The 24,331-nt window shown below is 53.9% G+C and overlaps 1 protein-coding gene across 3 annotated transcripts in view; it reads left to right on the top strand.

Annotated features, from left to right (window-relative positions):
* The window catches only part of DAB2IP (DAB2 interacting protein), a 194,475-nt gene that overhangs the window by 21,222 nt on the left and 148,922 nt on the right, over positions 1-24,331 (top strand). Inside the window, exon 1 of one of the 3 annotated variants that reach the window (XM_060014213.1) lies at positions 3,375-3,455. The exons of 1 other annotated variant lie outside the window; for it this stretch is intronic. The gene's annotated coding sequence lies outside the window, so the exon portion shown is untranslated. Of the gene's footprint in view, positions 1-3,374; positions 3,456-3,876; positions 4,087-24,331 lie in introns of those variants that run through there. One more of the 3 variants, XM_060014212.1, reaches the window with a different exon arrangement.

The following is a 24,331-nucleotide window of genomic DNA, read 5'->3' as shown; positions in this document are numbered from 1 at the left end:
GCAGAGCGGGTGAGGACTGGGCATTCCAGGAAGAGTGAACCGTTTATGAAGGCATGTCAGATGTTGGGGGTTTGGGAGACCTGGTTGCATGACGGTGCTCTGGTGGGGGACTCTCACCTGGCTGGGACTAGGGTATGAAGGGCCCCAGTGGAGACTGGGGAGCAGGCTACTCGTGTTCTTAAGGTTTACTGAGAACCTCACCATGAGTCAGGCTTTGTGCTGAGCACTTCACAGATACGATGACTGCATCGTTCAAATAAGGACATTGACGTTCAGAGCAGGAGTGGATTTTATGGGACTTTATATTTTATACCATCATGCTTGCTCTGTACCCTTAAAAATGTTCTGAAAAGTCAAACACTTACGTACTTCCCACTCAGGTCAAGAAATAAAACCTTACCAATCTAAGGGAAACCCTTTCCCATCATCCTTCACATCTCCCTCTCCCCCCAGAAGTAAACAATTCCTGAATGGTGTATTTCTTTATCATTCCTCTAAGTTTCCTTACACTTTTACCACATATGTGCATTCCTAGCAATATAGGGTATCATTTTGTTTTGCATGTTTTAGAAATCTACATGAATGATATCATACCATTTGATCTTCTGCGACTTACTCCCCATCCCCCCACTAATGATTCATAAGGAATCTCTAGTCATTTTCACTGCAGTATAGATTTTCACTGCCCTATCCACAATTTGTTTATGCATTTCATCCGCTGACAAACATTGAGGCTGTTTTAGATTCTTTACTAGGATAACGAGGTTGCAATGAGCAAGAAGTTCTCTAGACTTATCCCAGAAGCCAAGTCTCTGGGTCACTGGCGTGTGTGCGTCGTTTCTAGATGCTGTCAAATTGTCCTCCAGAGTGGCGGTACCATTTCTCCTCCACCAGCAGCGTGTGAGAGTTCTCTGTGCCCTACACCTTCATCAGCACTTTCTGCCCTCCTCCCCTTTGCTTTCTGCCAATCTCACAGGTGTGAAATGCACTCCCCTCTGGCTTTATTTTGCATTTCCCTGACTAAGAGTGAGGCTGAATCTCTTTTGATATGTTTATTGGACATTCATGTTTCCCCTTCTTGGAATTGACTTCATATTTTTTATTTCTTTTTTAAATTTTTTTTGCGGTACGCGGGCCTCTCACTGTCGTGGCCTCTCCCGTTGCAGAGCACAGGCTCCTGACGCGCAGGCTCAGCGGCCATGGCTCACGGGCCGGGCCCAGGCGCTCCGCGGCACATGGGATCTTCCCGGACCGGGGCACGAACCTGTGTCCCCTGCATCGGCAGGCGGACTCTCAACCACTGCGCCACCAGGGAAGCCCCCCTGTTCATATTTTTGATCCAGTTTTCTTTTGAAAATTGATTTGTAGATCTTTGTATGTTTGGGATATCATGTTCCAAATGTCTTCTTTTGATAAACAGGAGTTATGTTCTTTAATGAAATGTATCAGTCTTTTTCTTGATAGTTTGAGTCTTTAAGCTCAAAAGCCTTTTGTGTCTTTAAGAAACCTTTCCCTATTAAAAAGTTTTTGCATTTAAGTTTCTTGAATCCACCTGGAATTGATTTTGTTTTATGCGTGGTGTGAGGTAGAGATTCCATCTCATTTTTTTTCAACATGGACATCCGATTGCTCCATAAAAGAACATTTATAGAAAAGTCCACCCTTTCCCCAGTGGCCTGCAGCACCACCTCTGCCGCGTATGAAGTTTCCATATATGTGTGGGTCTATTTTTGCAGCCTCTGTTCTAGCCCATTGGCCTATTTATCTATCCTTGGGCTAATATACGGTCAAGTTGTACCTTTTTAGGCTCTTAGCACCTCCTTGAATTAGAAGAGCTAGTGGCTTCCTGAGAGCATATCCATGTCTTATTCATCCTTGTGTCCCTCTCATCACTCATTACATGAACATCCATGTCATGCTTTTGTTTGCAAAGACTTTCTCACACTCAGTCTCTTGGGCTCCTGAGACTCCCTTATGCAGAAGAGGAAACTGAGGCACAGAGGTGAGGTGATTTGCCAAGGTCACACAGACAGAAGGTGTTCTTGTAGCATTTCGAAGCCACCTTTCCGTCCATCCCATTTTGCCTAGGCTCTGAAGACCTCTACCTGATCCTCCAGCTTTTCTGGTGCAGAATTTTCACTTTTCCTTCCTTCTTTCAGCAAGTAGATCCTGAGTGAAGTGTGTGTGCCACATCCCACTTCTGGGGAGCTCTTCCCAGTACTGGAGACCAGTAGGGAGAGTGGGACCTCGGGTGGACATTTTGTGGGAAGTCTGAGGCCTGGGGTCAGGAGGAGGAAAACCCGCGGGTTTCAGAGTCCATCTAGAGAGCCCTGTCCTGGGCGTGCCCTTGGAACCCAGGAGCTGCCTTGAGAGGATGCCGGCTTCCCTCAGGAATTAGAGGCTTCCTCCCGCCCTCCCGCCTCCCGAGGCAGGAATGCGAAGGATCAGCTTTCAGCAGCGCTGCGGCTGCCGTTCCGGGGAGCTCCCAGTGCAGGCCTTTCATGAACTGTCGAATTAACTGGTTCTGTCCGTCCAACTGGGAGAGCAGCTCTTGCTAAAAATAGCGTCCTGCCCAGCACGACCTACGCTCGCCAGGAGCCGGCCGCGACAGTCCCACCCCACCGGGAGTCCCCACCCCGGGCCTGGCCCACGTCCCACCCCCGAAACCGAGACCGAGGCCGCGGGCACAGCGTGGTCCCCACAAGTGCCGCGGAGGGTGGAAGGCCCGCGGGCCGAGGAGCGGCCGAGGCCGTCCGGCATGGGAGCCCGCGGCGCGGCCTCCCGCGCGCTCGCTTGGGCCTCCCTGCCGCTGCTGGGGCTTCCCGCCGGCGCGCTCTGCGAGGACACGCTTTACTGCCGAGGTAAGGCCGGGCCGCAGCCGGCGCGCCTCTCGCTTTTCCCAGGCACTTGCTGGCGCCTCTTTCTCCTTCCCCACCCTGGGTCCGTGGCGGGGGGGCGGGGCCGAAGGAAGGTGAACGCCGGCGTCGGAACCCAAGCAGGGCTTGGGGAGAAGAGTCAGGCGCTCTCTGCAAGCTCATCTTTGGTTCGCAAAAAGTCGCAGTCTCGCCACCTCTTTTGAGAAGCCTTTGCCTCCCCTTGGCCTCAGTCTTCCTATCTGGATTATGGGACAGTAAAATCGTCCAGCTTTAATTTTGACTGTGACCCCAAGAGAAGTAGGGGAACCTGCTGAAACGGATCGCAAGCATTCTGGAGATGTTTGCCCGAACCCAGATGGGGTGGAGAATTTGTTGATGGAAGGGCTGGAGGTGCCCTCCCTGTGACGCCCCCCAGACTCCCCCCCCCCCGCCACCGCCGTCCTCTCCCGGAGCTCTGGACCTAGCATCAGCCCACGGCCCCCGCGGGTGGAGATCAAGGGGAGACGCACAGCAAAGTTTAAGAGGTCACCGGACGCGCGAAGATCCTTGCGGGAGAGGAGAGTGTGGAGTGGAAGAGGGGTGAGTCGCAGCCCACTCCTCAGTCTGGTATCTGCATAGTCCCTGGGCTAAAGCTGGGATTTTACCTTTGAAATCCCGGGAAAAGAGCGCAGTCCGGCCACACAGAGGGGCTCAGCAAGCTAGCTGAGCCGGGGAAGGGGAGTGGGCGTGTGGACCGGCCCAGATCCGGGGCAAAAGAGGGGACCAGGAGCCTGTGCCGCGAACCGAGGGGATCTGCGCTGCCCAGTCCGGCCGGCGCGGGTAGTAGTGGGGTCGACTGGCCAAACAGGTGCGCTCCCTCCCCTCCCCTCCCCGCCTCCTCTCTGTCCGGACCCAGCGGGCGGAGCTGCGGGTGCCGGGGCCTGCGATTGGCGGGGCTGGGCTGGCAGAGTGGCCGGGGGAGCCCGGGAGCCCAAGCACCGCGGCGCAGGCGGAGGCGCGGAGCCGGCCAGAGCGCGCTACTGCGGGGTCCGCCGCCTGCCTGGCGGGGTCCAGCGCCTGCCTGGCCGGCTCCGCTCCGCTGCGCCTGGCTGGCGCTACTGAAACTTTCGTGCGCCCCGCGACCTCGCAGCCTCGTGACTCTGGCCCTGTGCTGCTCGGGCTCCGGTGCCTTTGGGATGGCAGAGCCCAGCGGCCAGGCTGGCGAGTAGAGGTAAGAGCTAGGCCCCCGCGAGTCCGTATGAGGGGGCCTCGGGGTCTTGCGGGGGTCCTAGAGGGATCCGGGGTTCGAGGGGACCTGGGGACCCTGATGGGTGGTATAGTGGTGCCTGACTGAGGAGTGGGCTGCGACTTTGCTTTACCCACCCCTCTTCTACCCTGCAGCCCCCTATGCTGCGAGGATCTTTGCGTGGTGCGTTGACCCTTTAAACTTCCCTGGGCGCCTCTCTAGACAGCTGGGTCCTTGGGAGAGAACCGCGCGGTGTTACAAGGAAGGCAGCCCCAGCTGGGGCTAGCAGCCGGTGGGGGTTGGCTGGGGGCTTTCTGCAGCCTCCCAACCCTAACAATTCCAAGTTGTCTCCCCAAACCTCGGACCTTCCTCATCTACTCCTGGAGGTTGATGTTTGGGCAGCCACTCCTCTGTGGCCAGAGCCAGGCACCCCGGGGCACCCAAGTTTTGGGTGTTGTTTTGTTCGACCAGTAGCCACTCCTCAATTTTCAGGGGGGCGGGGTTATTGAAGTGAGATCTCTCTTCTGTTTCCTGGGCTGCCTGGAACCCTACCCTCCAGAAAACATCTTGAGCAAGCAGAGTGGGAACAGGGACCAAAGCCATCTAGGTGCCAGTCCCCAGCCTCGTAGGAACACCGTGGGCTTTTCTTGTTTCTGAACGGTCTATTCTTTTGAGCTGTCTGGCTTGAGTCATATGGAAACTGCGCCTCTCCTCTCCTGCCCTCTTTTGCTACTTAGGGGGGTAATTAATTTTGATTGAGGGTGGATAGGCAGGTAGCTTGTCACAGGTTTGTGGTATGAGGATCATCCTTTTTCATGATCATCTTTATTTCCCCTCAATGTCAAAGCCAAATGCCTTTCTGTTTTCTTGACCTAAGACGGTACACCTGAGAGTTAAAAGCATACTAAACACAGGCTTTGGAGCCCAGAAAAACCCAGCCCTGCTGTTCATTAGCTGTGTGTCCTTGGACAGGTTTCCTAACCTCTCTGAGCTCAAAGTTCCCACCCCAGGGGGATGTGGTGAGGCTTTTGTGAGGTTAGGCATGGAAAGCATCTGGCTCATAGGACAACAGCCTTGGGCTGCCCGTCTGCATCCTGGAGCTTGGGCCTTCTTGCTGCCTGAGGGACCCAGGCCCTTTGTGACTCAGTTTCCTCTCCTCTCAAAAGTTGGTGTGGACCAGCCCCTCTTAACCAGCCTTTCTGAGAAAAGTAGGCAGATGCACATACTCTCCAAGGCATGTGATTTCACTGGGTTTGTAAGCCTCCGATTTAAGACAGCCCCATCCATCCCCCTCCTTGTCATGAATTATTCGGAAGATATAAGGCCTTCTGTCTACCACTGATCTCTTCCCATCCCATTTGGATGCCTGGTGGTTATGGTTGCAAATATCAGGGAAGTGCAAGTGCACTAATTAACCAGCACGATAGGGAGAGGGGCTGACCTGTAGAACCTGGCCAAAGTCACCTTCAAGATCATCTAGCTACCCCATCCCTATTCTTCCTTCCCCGAAGCTGCATCTCCACCTGGAGAGCATCTAATCTTTTTTGCTGGGATCCTTGAGTGGCAGCCCACTAGGCAGCTGGTTTCATGATTGGGCAACTCCAGTCTGTTAAAAAATTCTTCCTGTTTGGAGTAGAAATCTGTGTCCCTGTTACTTCTACCCACTGGTTCTAGTACAACCCTTCAGGCATCTCTTATTGGCTCAATTATTCACTGTGGTCCCCTGATGCCTGGCATTCTGTTCCTTCCCTGAGGCGTTCAACACACTGAACTGAGCCTGGCAATGATCACAGCACCATTTATTGAGTGTTTATTATATGCCAGGTCCTGTACTGAGAGCTTGTACAGATACTATTTCTGTGCAGCCTTAAGGCAGCGCCATGAGGTGGAATCTTTTCTTATCCTCATTTTACATATGAAGAAACAGGTTTAGAGAGGTTAAGAGACGTACCCAAGGTCATACAACACATAAGGAGCTAGGCTGCGTCCCAAAGCTAGCATCTGCCTTTATCGTTACTTCTGTCCTGTGCTGGCATGCGTGTCCACTGTGCCCACACACTGTGTGTGTGTGTGTGTGTGTGTGTGTGTGTGTGTGTGTGTGTGTGTCTCAGTCTGTGGTGTTTGCTGGCAGTGCTTTTCTCACAATTACCTGGCGCCCCTATTAAAATGCAGATCTTTCGCCTCTACTCCAGACCTAGGAATCTGCACTTTTTAAAACTCCCCAGACCATTCTCACGCACAGCACAGTCTGAGAACCACAGCCCCAAGGTATGCTTAGGGAAAGAATGTGGCATGTGGGTTCCAGGAGATCTGAATTCAAGTCTTGTTTATTTATTGGCTGCTCTGGGTCTTTGTTGCTGCGCACAGACTTTCTCTAGTTGCGGTGAGCGGGAGCTACACTTCGTTGTGGTGCGTGGGTTTCTCATTGCGGTGGCTTCTCTTGTTGCAGAGCGTGGGCCCTAGAGCGCGTGGGCTTCAGTAGTTGTAGTACACTGGCTCAGTAGCTGTGGCTCGCGGACTCTAGAACACAGGCTCAGTAGTTGTGGCACATGGGCTTAGTTGCTCGCGGCATGTGGGATCTTCCCGGCAGGGCTCGAACCCGTGTCCCTTGAATTAGCAGGCGGATTCCCAACCACTGCGCCACCAGGGAAGCCCTTGGCTTCACTCTTTTGAACTGGTTACTTTCCCTTCCTGGGACAAGATGTTATACCCCCAGTATACGGGGTGACTGCTGTCTGTGATGGGCTGTGGAAGGCTCCTGGGTGGATGTCACGCATTATGGGGCAGGCCCTAGGAAGACAGAGTGCCCTGGTGAGGCCTCTCCTGCCACAGTGGATGTGCATGGCCCTACTCGTCACCCCTCCCCCCACCCCCATCTCCCCAGACATCTGGCCTCTGCTTTCTAGAAGCACTGGTGCACCTTGGATGAAGCTCTGGTGCTGAGATTTCTCAGCACAGGTGATGGGGACCCCGGACAGGTGGGCAGGACTCCCCTCCACACACACCCCTTCCTCCTCCACGGCCCCATGATGGCCTCTGATCTCCCAGACAGGAAGTGCTGTGCTCCAGCTTCTTGGGGAGGGGAGTGGGGTAGGTCTGCCGTGTGTGCATTGGTGTTTTTTTTTTTAAAATATATTTATTTATTTATTTTTTAGTTGCGTTGGGTTTTCGTTGCTGTGCACGGCCTTTCTCTAGTTGTTGTGAGCAGGGGCTACTCTTCGTTGCGGTGCACGGGCTTCTCTTGCTGTGGAGCACGGGCTCTAGGCATGCGGGCTTCAGTAGTTGTGGCTCGTGGGCTCAGTAGTTGTGGCTCGCGGGCTCTAGATCACAGGCTCAGTAGTTGTGGCGCACGGGCTTGGTTGCTCCGCGGCATGTGGGATCTTCCTAAACCAGACCTCGAACCCGTGTCCCCTGCATTGACAGGGGATTCTTAACCACTGTGCCACCAGGGAAGCCCTGCATTGGTGTTTTAAATCCAGTGGAAATGCATCCTTTCCCTGGAGGGCTGCTCTGCTGGTCCGTGGGCAGCTCTAGAGAAACAGCTGAGCTGCGGCTGGCTGGGTAGGGCTGGTGCCAGGAGGGGTGTGGGGTACGGGGATCGCCTGCACTGGCCTCGGCTGGGTCCCAGTCCCAACCTCCTAGCCCTGCTGTACACAGAGCACTTGTTTCACCTTTATCCTGTTTGATCTCCTGAAAGCACCGAATTAGTAAACATCCATTCTACGGAAGAGGTCATTGGAGTCCAGGAAGCTACAGTGACACGTCCAAAGCTCTACCATCTGGGTGCATGGGGGAGATGGTAAAGTCAGAACTTGAACCCAGGCCCCTTGACAATAAGCACAGGTCTTTTTCGTGCTGCCTCCCACACCTCATTGTTTTCTGCCCCACCTGGTCGTGGCTTTGGTGCCAGAGTCCTCGCCCGGATGCTGGAAGACCTGGGTTCTGACTGGGCCACCACTGGGCTGTGTGATCCTGGGCAGGGCTGGTCATCCCTTAAAACTTTAGTTTCCTTGTCTAGAAAGGGTGGGGGGTGTTTGGTTAGATCTCTGAGATTCCTTCCAACCTTGACATACACAGGTTACCTTTTTTGTTTTTTTGCATTTCCGGGGGCAGGGCGTGGGGTTCCATGATGGGCTCGGGGCATGGGTGAGTTGTGGGTGGGGTTGGAGAGCTAAGTGCTGCCCTGGGGCTGGTTATGAAACCAGTTGGAAGGGCGTTTGTGGGCTCAGTGTCCGGGGCCCTTGGGGAGCTGGGGTGCAGTGGGGGGGCAGCAGGAGGGTGCCCGGGGCAGAGTGAGGTGGATTACTCTGAACACTGCAGGAGGGTGATGGTGGGAATGACTGGGAGTGTGGATGGGAGCTGAGGGGGAGCTGGGGCCCCAGTAGAGCCCCTCTCTCAGCCCAGGACAACCCTGGCCGAGAGCCCAAGAGAATGTCATAGTCTCTCATCTCCCTCCTGAGCCACTGCATGTCTCTCCATGGGGCGTCCCCAGCCTTCCTTGAATCCAACCCCTCCCAACTGGAGTCTGTGTCAGGACTGGGGGCTTCCAGTGGCCTGTTCTCCATGCCCAGGGCGGGCTCCCAGCAGCCTGGCTTCGTAAAGCAGGCCCTTGTCAACCGCGGCCTCTGCCAGCCACCTGCCCTCAGCTCCCCGTCCATCATGCCTCCTTTCCCCTCCCTGGGGGTGGGGCTCCCTGTCACCCTCCCACGGGATCAAACCCATGCTCTCTGGCCTGGCCATCAGGGCCCCAGGCCTCCTCCCACTTCCCTGCCTGCCTCTTCTCTCTCTGTTCTTCAAGCTCCAACTGTGACTCCTGTATGTTCTCTCTCAACCACTGCTTCATTGCCCAATTCTAACTGCCCCTCCGGGACTGGCACAAATGTCACTTCTGCTAGTCTCATCGCTAAGGGGGAGACATCCCCCTGTGCGGTTCTGGTTTGTAGCTCTTACCAACTCCCTTGCTTCACACTTTGTCATCAGCTTGTGCATCTCCAGAGATGGATTCTGAACTTCTTGAGGGCAAGGCCTGGCTTTATCTCTCATCTCGGTGCCCACGGAGTGGGTGGGGCCTGGCGAGGGCCTTCCTTGGTCTAGTAAACGCTCGTAAAGCCTTGTAGAGTTGGACTGGCTTGCAATCGGGCTTGGTTTTTATGCTCCTGGCTCAGAGCTTTTTGCCTGCACCCCGCTTCCCCACGCAAACAGGTGGGGGTCCTGTCTGTCTGGGCTCTGGGTTAAGCTAGCTCCAGCCAAGGGATGCACGGAGGGATGGCTTTGGTTTTCAGAAAGACTTTCTGCCTCCTTTGGCTCATTCTTGCTATGTGAGAAAGTCTGTTCTGGCTTTGTGGCATCAAAGACAGAGAGGCCTGGAACCAGGTCTGAAAAGGGTACCTTGTCAGCTCCCCTGCCTGCAGGCTGTACTTCAGGTCTCAAAGCAGCAGAGCCAAGATTCATCTGATTCTCTAGAATTCAGAAGAGAGTTTGTAAAGTATTTACAAAGGGTCTGCAAGGTCATGCGGATTGTGTTGGGGGCCCAGAGACATGGCCCCAGAGGCACCCAGGGATTCCCTTGACTTTTCTAGGGATGCGCAGTTCTTTGCAGTCAGAATCTCCAGGGAAACTGTCTGTCCCTGTGTTCAGCGAGGGCTTTTGAACCAGGAAGAGGCTCTCCATCGTGACGGCTCCCCATTCAGAATGAGGCTCTTGTGTTGGGGTCATTTTCCCCGCTAGTATCATTTGCTGAGAGTGAACTCAGGCAGTAGCAGGTGGGCGAGGAGGGACCAAGGAGAACAGGCTTTAGTCAACACCCACACAGCTGGGCCAGGTGACCGGGGAGGAGCTCTCTATCCCCAAGGAGGGAGCTCCCATCTCCTTGTAGGTCACGGTGGCTGTTGAAGACCCATCTTGGAGTAAGGTTCAAGGAATGCTGGAGGCAGAGAAGTGAGATCGATGATAGTCTGGGTTTAGGTTCAGATGCTGCCCAAGTCCCTTGCCCGATTAGAGGCTGGCAGGGGCCCTTGAAGTCCTGTCACCTCCCGTGCTGCCCTTGTTACTGAATGTCCTGCTCGCTTTTGTTTTCTCAGTTTACCTGTCTCCACCCCTGCCTCTGCCCCTGGACCGAGCATCTTAGCACAGGTGCCTCAGGGTTGACTCCTCTGGGCCACCGTAGGTCGCACCTCCTCAGAGGGGGAGGGGAGGGAGCATGGAGGTAAATGAATAAGTAAATGAGTGATGGTCCTTCTCAGCATCTTTGGTGACCCTGTCTGACTGTCGCTGGCTGGAGAATATGTGACAGCTGAGTCCACCAGGAAATGGCTGTCTGACGGGAGCAGTGAGGACCCAGCCAGACATAATGGAAGCTGGCTCTGGATGGAGCCGCGATCTCGGAGCCTTTCCCATCCATCAAAGCTGGCGCTGCTTCCGCGAGGAGAGAATTCCCAAAAGGCTCCGCTGGCCCCCTGATAGGGATCTGCAGGGTGTGTGAGGGATTTGCTTTTCAGCCAGGATGTGGGGAGTTAAAAATAGGCATCCTAATCCCTCGGGTCTGTGTCAGACTTGAGGCTGCTCAGGGCCCTTCGGCTCCATTATCTCACTCGAGTGGCTTGAGCCGCTGACGTGGGTGGAGGTCGGGCTGCCCATTTTATGAAGGAGCATGTGGCGGCATGCGCCCAGTTTCTGCTTGAGGCTGTGCTCTGTATTTGGTGGCAGAACCTAGGTCTGTTCCCTGGGCCCCTGCGAGGAGCCCAGTTAAAGTCTAAAGTCCACAGGCTACAGGAGGGAAGGGGGTTGATTGAAACAATAGCGGTAGATTACTAAGCGAAGCAGCAGCAAGGAAGACACAGGCTGGATCAAGGCCCCAGGGCTTGGGGGGCAGTGGGAGGCTGTACGTGCTGGAGCGGGAGTGTGTGGGGAGGTGGGGGTAGTGATGAGAGTGAAGCACAGAAGTACCATCGAGACCCCAAGTCGGACCCCTTGAATGTCATAATAAGGCGCGTGAACATGATACTGTAGGCAACGAACGGGGAGCCATTGAGGATTCCAGAGCGCAGCAGTTAATGCTTTATCAAAAGTGCCGTGTGATGGCGTGCTCCCCCGGCTTTGCTATGGGTGTCTTGTTATGGTGTTTGGTAGAGCAGATTTTTTTTGCCGGGGCGGGGTGGGGGGGTGGGGCGGGGAGGGGGCGGGGATTTTTTTTTTTTTTTGGCTGTGCCACGCGGCATCTGGGATCTTAGTTCCCCAGACCGGGGATGGAATCCGTACCCCCTGCAATGGAAGCGTGGAGTCTTAACCACTGGACCACCAAGGAAGTCCCGGTAGAGCAGATTTTTATTTAAATCCTCAGAAGACACCCTGTCCCTCCCCACATCTCCTTCTGGAACCTGTACTGTAGAGGAGGGAGACTCTCATTTTCTGCTGCCTCTGGGTTCTGGAGCAAAGTCTATATCTGGGTTTCTCTGCTTCTTCCTGTTTCCAATCTAGGGTCTCCTGGTTGTCCGTCTATCTGTCCTTGCCGTGGTTGGAGGAATTAAAGGAGAGGGAGGAGGCGGTGGCTGAAGTTGAGGGAAGGCTCTTCTCTCCTGGCCTGATTCATTGAAACTTTTACAGGCTGCGCTAGTGCCTCCTTGCCCCTGGCAAGCTCCCAGACCACCAGGCTCTCCTTCCACACATTTTAGTGCCCTTTGTCCTCTAAACCATACCTTTATTAGCTCTTTGCTCTTTCCCCAGATAGGGGGAGACCCTGGTGGGCAGGATGGGAGATAAACCAGATCTCTCAGACCGTTGAAAATCTGTCGTCCGCCCATTTTAGAGTTGGGCAGACAGAGGCCTGGGTTTGCTGGGACTCAGACCCGATCTCCAGCCCTGTCTTGGGCTTTGGCTGCAACACTGTTGTGCTTTTCAGAGCCACTCTGCTTCTGAGCTCCAAGCGCAGGGATTCCCAGCTCTGTGTGAATCCTGGTTCTGCAGCCTTGGCCCCTCCTGGGGCTGGGAGCCAGCAGCGCCAAGCCTGCGGGTTCCCGGCGAGGGCTCTTGGCGTTGTCTTAGTCACAGGGATGAGATCACTACTCACCTCGGGATGGGGGAGGATGCCAAGGTTTGGGAACTTTCACTCTGAGCCACTTGTCGATTGTGTGTGTGTGTGTGTGTGTGTGTGTGTCTGTATAAGAAAAACAAACCTGTGGGTTGGGACTTTGTACTTGGCCTGTGAACTGTGGACCTGGAAGCTGCTGGGCCATGACAAGCTCCTGGACTCTGCCGTCTCACAGATTCCAGGAGAGTGGCTCTGTGTCGAGACAGCTTGAACCTGGTTTTAGCGTTTGTTCTGTCTCATCCTGGCTCTGTGCAAGAGGCAGGACCTCCCTGGGCTGTAAAAATCATTCCTGGCAGCTCACACTTTCTGAGTACTTCCCATGAGCCAGGATCTGGGCTCAAGACTTTCCCAGGATCAGCCCCTTTGATTCTCACAACAGACCTGCGAGGTCCTGTTATCATCTCCATTTTGCAGATGAGGAAGCTGAGGCCCAGAGAGGAGGTCACCCAGCTTGGACAGGGCAGAGGTAGAGTTTGAATGAAAATCTTCCCCACTCCACAGCTCGAGGTGTCAGTCACTGTGCTTCTCTGCCCTCCAGCTGCTGGGCTAATTCCTGTGGGATTGTGGAAGCATAAATACCAAGAAATTAGGTGTGATTAAGCAAGTAAGGAGCAGGAAAGGGGTGAATGAGGAATCCTAGATTGACATCATCCCCCATATTCCCCGTCCAGCACTGGCCACGAGCAGTCAGAGATGGGGAACAGAGGAGGGCAGGTACGGCTGTATCCAAGCTCCAGGAGGAAAGGGCACATTAAGCCATTCCTGGCCTGTCTCTTTCCAACCCCTGTAACTGTTGGCTTTTTTGATGTTAATTCCTTTCCTATCCTCCCCTGCCCCCCCCTTCCCCTCCCGGAAGGTGCCTTTAAGGCAGGATGGTTGCTGGGGTCATTTCCCTTTGAGTGGAGTGACCAATACTGTGTTGATTCAGATTTGGAACAGGGGTCTGTTGTTGGCTGCTGAATCCTGGGCTTGGGGTGGGAGGTGGGGAAAGAGGCAAGCAGCTTGTTCCCACCGCAGAGGGGCCTGGTATTTTGGAGAGGCTAAGGGTAGGGGCTAGTTTGGGGTCCATTAAACAGACCTGGATTGGAGTCCTAGCTGCTCCACCTACCAGCTCTGTGGCCTTGGACAAAGTTACCTCACTTCTCTGATCCTCAGTGTTCTCATCTGTCAATTTGGAATAATAATAATCCTTATCTGCTAGGGTTGTTGTTAGGCTAAAACTAGACATGGAGCCAGGGAACACGGTACAGTGTCTGTGCCTTGTAAACACGTAACAAATGCTAGTGATTTTGTTCTTACTTCTCACTATTTGCATTATTGTTACTGAGGGCCTTCTCAGTCAGCTTTACATTGGTCTTGGGATACTCTGGCCAATGCCCTTTCCAAACTTACTGCCTCTGGGAAGGCAGTTTTGGGTATGGAAAAGTCTGATATAAAGAGACTATATGAATCACTTATTTATTTTTTCTTGTAAAGATACAGGGTGACTCAAATCCACCAAACAAAAAGGTTTTTGAATGTGGGTTTTCAGTGAGCTACAGGGATGAATAGAGAAAAGGTATGATAGAGGAAGAGATTTCTTTAAGATGAGATTTCTTTAAGATGCTGGAAATGCACAGCATTCACATTACACTAGAGCTTGTTTTTGCTGGTTAAGTTGCTGAGGTGAGTGTATGCTGAAGCAGCCCTGCTGGGTGAAGGGGGTGGGTGGAGAGATTCAAACCAATGTGAGGTTCGGCTCCCCCCTCCCTCCTGTGAACCTCCGGGGTCCACTCCTAGGGAGAAAGCATGCCCAGTCTTGGAGAGGCCACAGGTTGGTGTGGGGAGGGTGACATATCAGGGGGGCTTCCTGGAGGAAGTGGTGCTGGAGGCGGCTGCCCTGGTTTCTGCAGACAGGATTGCAAAATCACTTCTCCCAAGCTTGCCTGGGTCTCTGTGGCAGCCCTGCAGCCCGGTCAGCTGGGAGGCCCCAAGCCTGGCAGTCAGGACACTTGGGGAGGAGGGGAGGGTGATGTCCAATCCTAGCTCAGTTTCCCCCTTTAGACCTGTACATCCCTAGAGCCCCTTTATCTTGGGCACGCCATTAAAAAGGCAGGGGAAGGGTATGGATGAAGATTTGGGTTTGAAATCAGAGCTCAGTTTGTCACTTCCATCGTGTGCCCTCAGGCAAGTCATTTCACTGCCTGTGCCTCAGTTTTCCCATGTGTCATACGAGGATAATAGTGACCACGTCACCGAGTTGTTTTGAGGTGTCGGTGAGGTAATGCAGGTAAAGTGCTTATCACAGAGCTGGCTCCGGGTAAGTGCCTGTCATTAAAAACTGCTGCCTGCCTGCTGTTGTTTTTAGCTTGGGACACACCTCTTTGCCCTCGCCTCCCCTCCGCCAGAGATCCTGTTGTTGACATCCTCCTCACTAACTAGTGCAGGGATTTTAAGTATTTATATCCTTGCTGGAATTTCTCTTTGCATTGTCTAGTTAATTACCTAATTGAATGGAGGCAAACAATTTCACTTCCTTTCCTTTGCAAGCGCAGGAAATGGCCGGTGCCTTCTTTTCTGTGATTGAGATGATTATTGAAATATCTGATGATGAAGATGACAACGCCTTCCCGCCTTCAGAGGTCTGCTCCCTCTTAGACTAGCTTAATGGGCCCCATAAATCAAGCTGCAGCCACGTGCTCGGGAAACATACATCTTGTTGAGGATGTTGATGGTTTGGCCGCTGTTTCTTTGGGTGCCAGCATGCTGTTTGGGCACCTTCTTGCCCGTTCCCGGAAGGATGGTTGATAAGACTTCTTTTTAAGTATTCAGAACTAACGACCTGTGTACATACTTGGGGAGGACTGGCCGATGGAGTATAAATCAAAACCAAGGCGTAGGGAGAAGGTGTCACATGGCAAGGAATCCCTGACTCTAAACACGTTGCTGGTGTTGGTGGGGTTCGGTTCTGCCCTGCCCCTCGTGGCTCTGGGGCGGAGAAGTGCTGTGGTTAAGGGCATGGGTTCTTTTTCTTCTTTTGGCCGCACCTTGTGGCTTGCAGCATCTTAGTTCCCTCACCAGGGATTGAACCTGGGCCCCAGCAGGGAAAGCGCCGAGTCTTAACCACTGGACCGCCAGGGAATTCCCAAGGGCATGGGTTCTGAACTTGATGTCCTGGGGGCTTCCAGTCCTTGCCCTGCCACTCAGTAGCTGCATAAATTGGCATAGTCATTTAACTTGTCCTTGGCTCTGAAGTGAGGGGGGTATAATAGATCCTGCTTCATAGGAATTGTAAGAATTGTTCTACACGTATGCCAGCACACGGTAAGTACTCAGACAAGTAAGCCATTGTTTTTATTTAAGGATCTTAAAAAATCCCTTACTGTGTTCTTTACCCCAAGACCCTCCCCATTTGTTTTACCTCATTCTGTCCAGATAACAACCAGAACCAGCATGCCCAGGCTTCTCCCACCTCTGGGCTCCTGCTGGCCAGTCCCCTCTATTTGGAATGTCCCTGTCTTTGCCCTTCCTTGTTCCTTCAGAACGTATCTCAAGCACTGTGCCCTCCGTGAAATGTTCCTAGAGCTCCCACCCCACCAGCCAGTCCCCCTTAAATGCCTTATTATATCCTTGTTAGGCCTTTTGTCTGCAACTATTGTTGGCCCAGGTATGTCCCATGGAATGGCAGTCTGGAGGATACTTTGTAAAAAAGGAGTTTTGGGAAAGGCTGCATACTTGATGCCCATTTGTACAGTACCAACCCACAGTGGCAATTTTAAAGGCTCTGAGAAGTTCTGCAATTCAGAAATCTGTCGAACTTTGTTTGCCCCAGAACTCTTCAAACCTCTGACCTTAGGACACTTTCTTCCTGGAATAACTATTGACAAAGCTTTGTGACCTTCTTGGGGGATGTAGTGTTGTAGACATCTATATAGTAGTTTGATGGTATCTCCCCATTTGACAGTCAAGGAAACCAAGTAACTGGCCCCAGGTAAACCTGTGTGTGTCTCCATCAACTCCTGGATTAAGTGGCAGGTCCTTTATGTGGGTGTTCAGGGCCAGGGGCAAGGAAGGGCTGGCTGTGACCTGCTCTCAAAGAGCATTTGGCCTTGTTGAGGGAATGAGATGGACACATGAAACAGAGGTTAACTGCCAAATCATGCATCCCTGAGCCTGTGTGTAACAGGAGCCCTGGCGCAGTCCGCATCTCTGCCCAAGGAAGGACACGAGAGTCAAATGTCCTCTGTGAACCCAGCACTGTCCCCAGCGCCTGGGACCCCGGAACTCGGCCCCACCTGCCTCCCCCAGCGATCCCCATGGGTTCCATGACCCCACAGTGCTCTGGTCCCGCGGGGGCACAGCTGAGGGAGGGGAGAAGAGGCAGCAGAGAAGAGAAGAGCCTTCTGTTTATCGATGCACAGTCTCCCCTTCCTTTCTGGGGAAAAAAATGCTCTCTTTCTGATTCCTCTTTTATTATGGGAAATTCTCAGGGGAGCAGTTACCTGACAGTGGGAATTATCTACTGTCTTTATTCTAGTGCCTGTCTGCCTAAATTCCTTCTTGGAGTAATTGCTTTTGGTGATTCAGAGCTGCTGAATATTGTTTTAGGAGAGGGTGCCGGTGCAGAGGCAGGGGGATGCCCACGAATGTGTTTTCAAGGGTGTTGTGGGCAGCCAGCGGCGCTGCCGGTGGTGGTGAGGGTGGTGTGGTAGATGATACAGTTCTTGCCTTTGAATTGGTCCCCTCTCATACTGACAGTGCACGGGTGGCACGAGAGCTCACTTGACTGTGGAACTGGGGCAGGTTTACTGTAGGAAAAAGAAGAGCTGAAAGGCAAGTGTCAGATCTGATGGGTTTGGTCAGCCCTCACCTTGGGCGTTTAGTCCTGGCCATTGGCCCCAGCCTGACCCTGACCCTGGCTGTTGTCATGTGGCCTCCCGGAGGGCCAGGGAGAAAGTGGCGACTCCTAGGAGAGCCTTGAAGGAGAGCAGCTGCTGTGAATCGGCCTGCCCGTCCCTCTGGGCAGCCTGAAGTGCTGGCCCTGGACCCTGCTGCCTGGGGCACTGCTGTCCCCTGGGAGGGGAGGGCAGGTCAGGGTGCCTGCTTAGTGGGATGCTGGGAAGGGCATGAAGGGAGGATCTCAGCGCGGGACTGGGAGGTTTACCTGCTCAGTGGATAAAAAGGCAAGTGTGGGCATTTCCTCCCAGGAACGGCCCCCAGCAAATGCCCAGAAAAGGCCCGATTTCAAATGAGTGAGTGTTCTAGACGCGGAAGGGAAAGCCTGGGTTACAAGTTTCCTCAGGTTTCTCACCTGGAGCTTATATGGGCGGGGGCCGGGGGCAGCATGGTACAGGGGCTTCAGTGGAATCTCTCCACCCCCCCACCCCTCCCTCACCCAGGGAGAAGGAGGGTCCAGCCCCAGAGGTGGCCTGTCCTTTGTCTTAACCACTGCCCTCCCCCGCTCCCTCCGTGAGACCTGGACACTGCAACTCCCTGCCTGGGGGTCACATGGCATTTTCCTCCCCATTTTACAGATGAGGAAGTCGAGGCCCAGGGTGACCTGTCCAAGCTCCCACCGGACTCCCAGTCTCCTGACTCCAGGTCCAGGACCCCTGGGGGCTGTAGTGGGGGGGTTGGGAGGCTTAGCATCAGCCCATCGGAGGAGGGGATGAGCCCTTTGAGGGGAGAGTGGTTTCTCTTGTTCCATCACCATCTTAGTTGGAGTTGGTTCTATGACTGGTTCCTTGAGTCTGTGTAACCATCTGTTAGACTGGGAAACTCCTGAAGGACAGGGACCCTTTGTCACCCTGGAATCACCCCTCAGTGCCCAGCTTGGTGTGTGTGTGTGTGTGTGGTCAGCTAGGGGTCTTTCAGGCATGAGAGGCAAAGATCCCATCAAACTGGCCAAATTTAGAGGGGTGTTATGGGCTCACATATCCACAGAACCCAAGGAAGTGCAATACCGTAACTGAATGAGTTAGGCCGTGATATGTGTTTCTCTCCTCTCACTCCACCCAGTTCTAAGCTCTGTTTCTCCACTGCAGTGGGAGTGGAGGAAGTGGGTCCCCAGGGAAGATTGGGGCACTGGCCCCAGAAAAAGAGGGAGCAAACACAGGCAAAAACAACAGAAAGCCCAGAGACACGATGCACATGTCATGAATGGCTGGTAAATTCAATGGATTTTTGTAGACACTTTTTTTTTTTCCTCCAAAGAAGGAATTTACATTGGAGGCACATCATATCCTAGAACAAAACCAAGCAGACCCTGGGCCCTGAGAAGGGTCCGAAGCCACAGCTTGGCTCAGCAGGAAAGAGCGGCATAATTGATTAGTGAAAGGGATCTGCGCCTCGCTGGGAGAGGCAGGGTCTGCATGTGCTCTGAGGGCCCGGGTGCCATCCCTTGTTGGGTCTGGGTTTTGGTGTTATAGGTGCTTTTTTGTTTGTTTTTTTTTTTTTGGCGGTACGCGGGCCCCTCACTGTTGTGGCCTCTCCCATTGCGGAGCACAGGCTCCGGACGCGCAGGCTCAGCGGCCATGGCTCACGGGCCCAGCCGCTCCGCAGCACGTGGGATCTTCCTGGACTGGGGCACGAACCTGCGTCCCCTGCATCGGCAGGCGGACTCTCAACCACTGCGCCACCAGGGAAACCCTATAGGGGCTTTTAAGGTTTGAAAACAACTGGGTTGAAACTAAATAATGTCGAAAGACTCCTCCAAACTTCAAAAGACCAAATACGTGTGCTTGGAAGCCCTTTCTGGCCATACATAATACTGTCCTACGGAACCGACAGGTAAATTGTAATGAGATAGGACATGATGAGGGGTGATGGTTGGAGGCTGTGGTTCCTGGCACTCTGAGGCTCCAGGGAGGCCTTCTTGTCCTCTGACTGTGGCATCAGTGAGCTGCACGGCTCCTGCCTGCAGGGGCACATACTTATTGAGCGCCTACCATCTGCCAGGCACTGTTTTAGTTTGAGTGCTTAGTGTTTATCACTGTTTACCGGGTTGAGAACTGGTATGATTTTAGGAGCTCCTGTAAACCGCCTCTGGTGCCTGAAATTCCACCATTAGTGGTTGATTTCTTTGGGTTAAACATTGCCCTTACTAGCTTAGGTGCTAGGTACTAATGGGATACTGAATGTGTGTCTCATTGATCTCTAAGCCCTATTTGGGTTGCAAGTTATTATTTGAAAGTGTGGAGACAGAGGAGTTAAACAGGGGACCCGGATAGGACATCGGGCTGGTGGTGGAAGTCAAGATTTGCACGTTGTACGTCACTGTGCCTACCCCACCCTGGGTGCTAAACTTAGCAACCGTCAAAGATTTTAGTCATCAAATCGTTTTTAGCGGTCATTGTTTTCCAAGTTTGGATCCTAGAGAACAAGAACTAAAGGTCCTTCCCGCCTCTGGCCCCCCGCTGCAGCCTTCCAGGTCCTTCCGCTCAGATGGGCGGCTCCTACTGTGGCTGCCGCGGCCAGCTGCTAGAGGAAGTTGCCGGAGCCGCCCTCCCACTCTTCCCAGCTGGAAGAACAGTTGTCTGCCCCTACCTGGTCACCTTCTGGCCCCTAGGAACCCCTTCCCCAATGACAATAGCCGCCACTGACCAGTCAGCAAACGCTGACCCTCCCCCCGACCCCGTACAGTGGTTAAAAGTATGTGTGAGATCTAGAGTCCGATTGGGTTCAAGACCAGCTGGGTGACTATACCACTCTTTGCTGACTTTCCCATCTGTAAAATGGGATAACAGTACCATCCCCCAAAGGATTTATGCAGGTGTCATTGAGATAGATGATCACATCCCTAGTTCAAGACCTGGCACATGAAGGAAACTCTACATGGGATCTTTTTTTTTTTTTTTCTCTTTGCCACGCCATATGGCATGTGGGGTCTTAGTTCCCCGACCAGGGATCGAACCCGTCTTAACCACTGGACTGCCAGGGAAGTCCTGATACATGGGATCTTTGATGATTATAATATCATTACTGTTCGGGGCCTCAGCCAGCCTTCCCACGGTGGGTACCAGCCTCCAGCTGCCCGACTCTTGCCTTCCCAGACACTGCACCTCCTGGCCCTTTGCATGTAGATGCCTTCTGACCCTCGGAGGGTCCTACCCTGGCTACCCTCCTCTGACCTGGGAACCCCATTCACGCTCAGGGTGTCAGCTACCCCCGAACCTGGACTACTTCCAATCCCGACGGTAAGTCTCTCGCTCTAATCCTCCCTCCAGAGTTCCAGATGGAGAAGTGATTTTTACCAGATGTTCTGAAGGCACATCAACTGGTCTAACATGGAAATCCTGTTCCTTCCACTAAAACCACTTCCTCCCACCCCTAACCACCCCTCCCCCAGCCCCGACTTCCTGCTTTCAGGTGAAGGCTGCGCTGGCCAGGCCACCCGGGCTGGGGAAGCCCTGCCTGGTGCCTCCCCTCCTTTCCCTCCCTCCTCCTTCGTGAAAGACCAGTAGTTCCCTTGGCCACTGGTTCCTACCTCCATCCCTGCCCCCACTGTCCACTAGGCGATGCCCCAGCCACTGCCTCCTGCTTCCCCCTGCACCCCACCTCCAGGGGACCTTTCTAAACCCAGGTCTGATGGAGTCACTCCCTCCCCAGAGTGCGAGGGGCCTCTGCTTGCCCATCTCTCTGTTGGGAGGTAATATTTCCACTTCTCAGAGCCGAGGCTGCCGGTGGATTGAGCAGTGGTGTGAGTGAAAGCAAAACAGAGGTGGACGAACTAATAAGTAACAGATGTCAATTGTTAATAGCTTCAAAGTACCACCAGGGCCCCAGCCCCACCCCCAGGGGGGAGGAAAGCTCACAGTCACTTGACCCCGGGGACGAGATTGATTCCAAGCCAGCTCGGGACAGGGTTGACTGAGAAAGTGACAGGTACCGTGGGGTGTGTGTGGGGAGGGGGGGCGGGGTAAGTCCCATTGCCAAGGCCCCTGGGCTTTGACTGACCGATTCCCAGGGGTCTTCTTGGGACGAAGACAGTGGCTGCTGAACTGAAGAGGAAGATCAGATGGGTAATGGGAAAGAACCATGATCCGTCCGTAGTCCCGGTTCCCCAGTTTGATCCAGACCCAGGCTGCCGTCCTCTCTTCTGGGTGATTGCAGGATGCTTCTAACCGGACTCGCGCCTTTGTTTGCTCTCCTACAGTCTGTTCTTTACTTAGTCACTAGAGTGCGTGTGGTTTTTTTAAATTTAAGGTAGATTGGTTCAAGTTGCTCTCACTTCCCGCCGCTCTGGGAGCCACGTGTAACCTGCCCTTGGCCCTGACGTCTGGCTGGCCTGTCCCGGCTCACCTCCCCTTCCCCGTTCTCACCACTCTTCAACCTCGCTGGTCTTTCCTTTGGTTTTGTCCACCTCTGGTCCCCTCTCCTCCTTGGAATGTCCCACTTCAGCTCTCACCTGAAATGACCTTCCTCCGGGACCACGTGTCTCATCGAGGGTGACCTTTCCCGCGATCTGTTAGTCTCTGCCTCAATACTTGTTTTTTCCTCTCTAGCGTGCATTACAGTCTTAACTTCCATGTGTGCATACGTGTGCGTGCGTGCGTGTGTGTGTATTGATAGTTTTTTGAATGCTTGTTTTCGTTTGTTTCACAGGACAGAAAGCCCAGGAGGACAGGCTCTCTGTCTGGCTTTTCGCCATTAGCATTTGGCTGTTTCTGGTACATAGTAGGTCCTCAGTAAATATTTGTCAGATGAACGCATGGATGGGTAAATGGAGGCCTCAAGAGAGGCAGACCCTTGGCTAGGGTGACCAGCCGTCTCGATATGCCCAGGACTGGCGGCGGGGGGAGGGATTTCCCAGGACATGGGACTTTCAGTTTTAAAACCACTATAGTTGCAGGGAGACCAGGATGAACTGACACCCTGCCCCTGCCCAAGTGTCCATTCCTGGAGGACTGTGATTTTCGAGGTCCAGATGCTTTTTAATGTTCACAGTCTTTAGAAGGAGTCCAGGCAGGTGCATTCCTAAGGACAGTGTGTGGGGGAGGGCACAGGGGCTGCCGGGCAGGTGGGCTGCCACTCCCCACCTGGCTGCTCTCGGCCTCACCTGAGCTTCACGCTGTCCCTGTTAAGCTTGTGACCACAGCTCCTCTCGCCCCGTCTTTGCAGAGGAGATTGACTTGACACGCCTGAGGTCAGCTCCAGATGGCCAGGCCAGGGGCCTTGTTCCAACAGCATGGCTGGACCCCACTAGGGCTGCCATAAAAAATACCACAGGTGGGGCTTCCCTGGTGGTGCAGTGGTTGAGAGTCTGCCTGCCGATGCAGGGGACACGGGTTCGTGCCCCGGTCCGGGAGGATCCCACATACTGCGGAGTGGCTGGGCCCGTGAGCCATGGCCGCTGAGCCTGTGCGTCCGGAGCCTGTGCTCCGCAACGGGAGAGGCCACAACAGTGAGAGGCCCGCGTATCGCAAAAAACAAAACACAGACAGGGTGGCTTAAACAATAGAAATTTATTTTCTCATTGTCTGGAAGCTAGAAGTCCAGGATCAAGGTGTCGGCAGGGATAGTTTCCTTTGAGGCCTGTTCTCCTTGGCTTGCAGGTCGCTACCCTCTTCCTGCCTGTTCACCTGGTTGTCCTCTGTACACGTGGGCCCCTGGAGTCCTTTTGTGTATCCAGTTTCTTCTTGTAAGGACACCAGTCAGATTGGACTATAGGCCCCACCTCGATGGCCTCGTTTTAACTTAATCACCTCTTTAAAGACTTTATTTCCAAACAGTTACATTCTGAGGTACTGGGGGTCGGGGCTTCAACGTGTGAATTTTAGGGGAACACATGTTGGCCCATAAGTCACCCTAGGCCTGAGTGACCACCTCCAAATATGACCTCGAGGGTGGTGGTGTCAGGCCAGTGGAGCTTCACCCAGGGCAAGAGGCCTCCTCTTCTTGGGGGCTGGAGGACCCCAAGGGTAGGTTGTCAGCCTTAAGGCTTGGAGTTTTTTTCACCTCCACACTGTTCGGCTTTTTCTATTCCTTCCACATTTGCAAATTCTCTCAAGAGAGAAACTGTTGGCGGTTCTCTCCCCTGCCTGGGGCCAAGCCAGGTTGGCTGGTTTTGTCTGGACCGGAGTCCCAGCCTCCAGCCTCAAAGCTTGGGGGTTCCCTCCTGGTGCAGCCAGCCCCCTGCTTACCTCAGAGCCCCATCCTCCCTGAAGCAGCTCTTCCAAGCCGAGTCCGTGGCTCCCTGCCCCTGTGCCCCAGCCCTAGCCAGCCTGCCTGGAGCTGGAGTCCTGTTCCTGGCGGCCCCAGGACTCGGTCAGCACCTGGCACACTGGAGGAATCACAGGGTTTGAGGAAAAGAGAAGGAAGGCACCTTAGGAGCGGTCTGGGGTGGCCGCTGAGAGCGCTGGAATAGACTGTCTACAGCCGAGTCCAGGCTGTACCGCTCACTAGGTGACCTTGGACAAGTCAGGTCACTTGTCTGAGCCCCGGTTTACTCCTCTGTAAAATGGGGAAGTGGTAATAACTACCTGCCGGGATTGCTGAGAAAGTGAAATGATAGGAGCTCATTTGGAGGATTTCACATGGTGCCAGCCATGTAGTAAGCGCCCCACGAATGTTAATTTCTGTCATTTGGGGACCTAGTGGGTTTGGAGAAGAGTGTGCCTCTGTGACAGGCCTTCCTGGGCGGCCCCGAGGCTTATCATTTCCTGCCCCACCAAGGGCATGGGTGGGGGCCGAGGGAGAGGGGGCCCCGGCTTTGCCACCCAGCCCCTCTGTGATGTGGCTGTGTCCCTCACCTCCTCTAGGCTTAACTGTCCCTGCTGGTCACGATACGGATGAACCCTTACAGGCTATGGCCCTTTCCCAGGTCCCTGGACAGCTCAGTAGCCATACAACACCCTGGGAGACAGGTACTGTTATATTTTCCCCCCTATTTTGCAGAGGAGGAAGCAGACGCTCAGAGAGGTGCAGTCATTTGCTCTGGGTCACACAGCGGGTGGCTACAGAGGCAACTGGGCTGCCTCCAGGGTGGCTGGTCCCTGAGCCCCCTCGGTGCTGAGGCACGGGTGTGGGCTCTGGGGCTGTTTGGGCTGACAGGATGGCAGGATCAAGGAGGGTTGGTTGTTTGGTTTTTTTGCCTTTTTTTCTTCTTTTTTCATTGTGGCTGCTCTGAATTCTGCGCTGTTGCTCCCCGAGGCTACTGGAGACAGG

This window comes from Delphinus delphis, chromosome 6 (assembly GCF_949987515.2).
Source record: "Delphinus delphis chromosome 6, mDelDel1.2, whole genome shotgun sequence".
Taxonomy (NCBI): domain Eukaryota; kingdom Metazoa; phylum Chordata; class Mammalia; order Artiodactyla; family Delphinidae; genus Delphinus; species Delphinus delphis.
The sequence above is the reverse complement of the archived record's forward strand: the minus strand, read 5'-3'. Positions and strand labels throughout refer to the sequence as shown.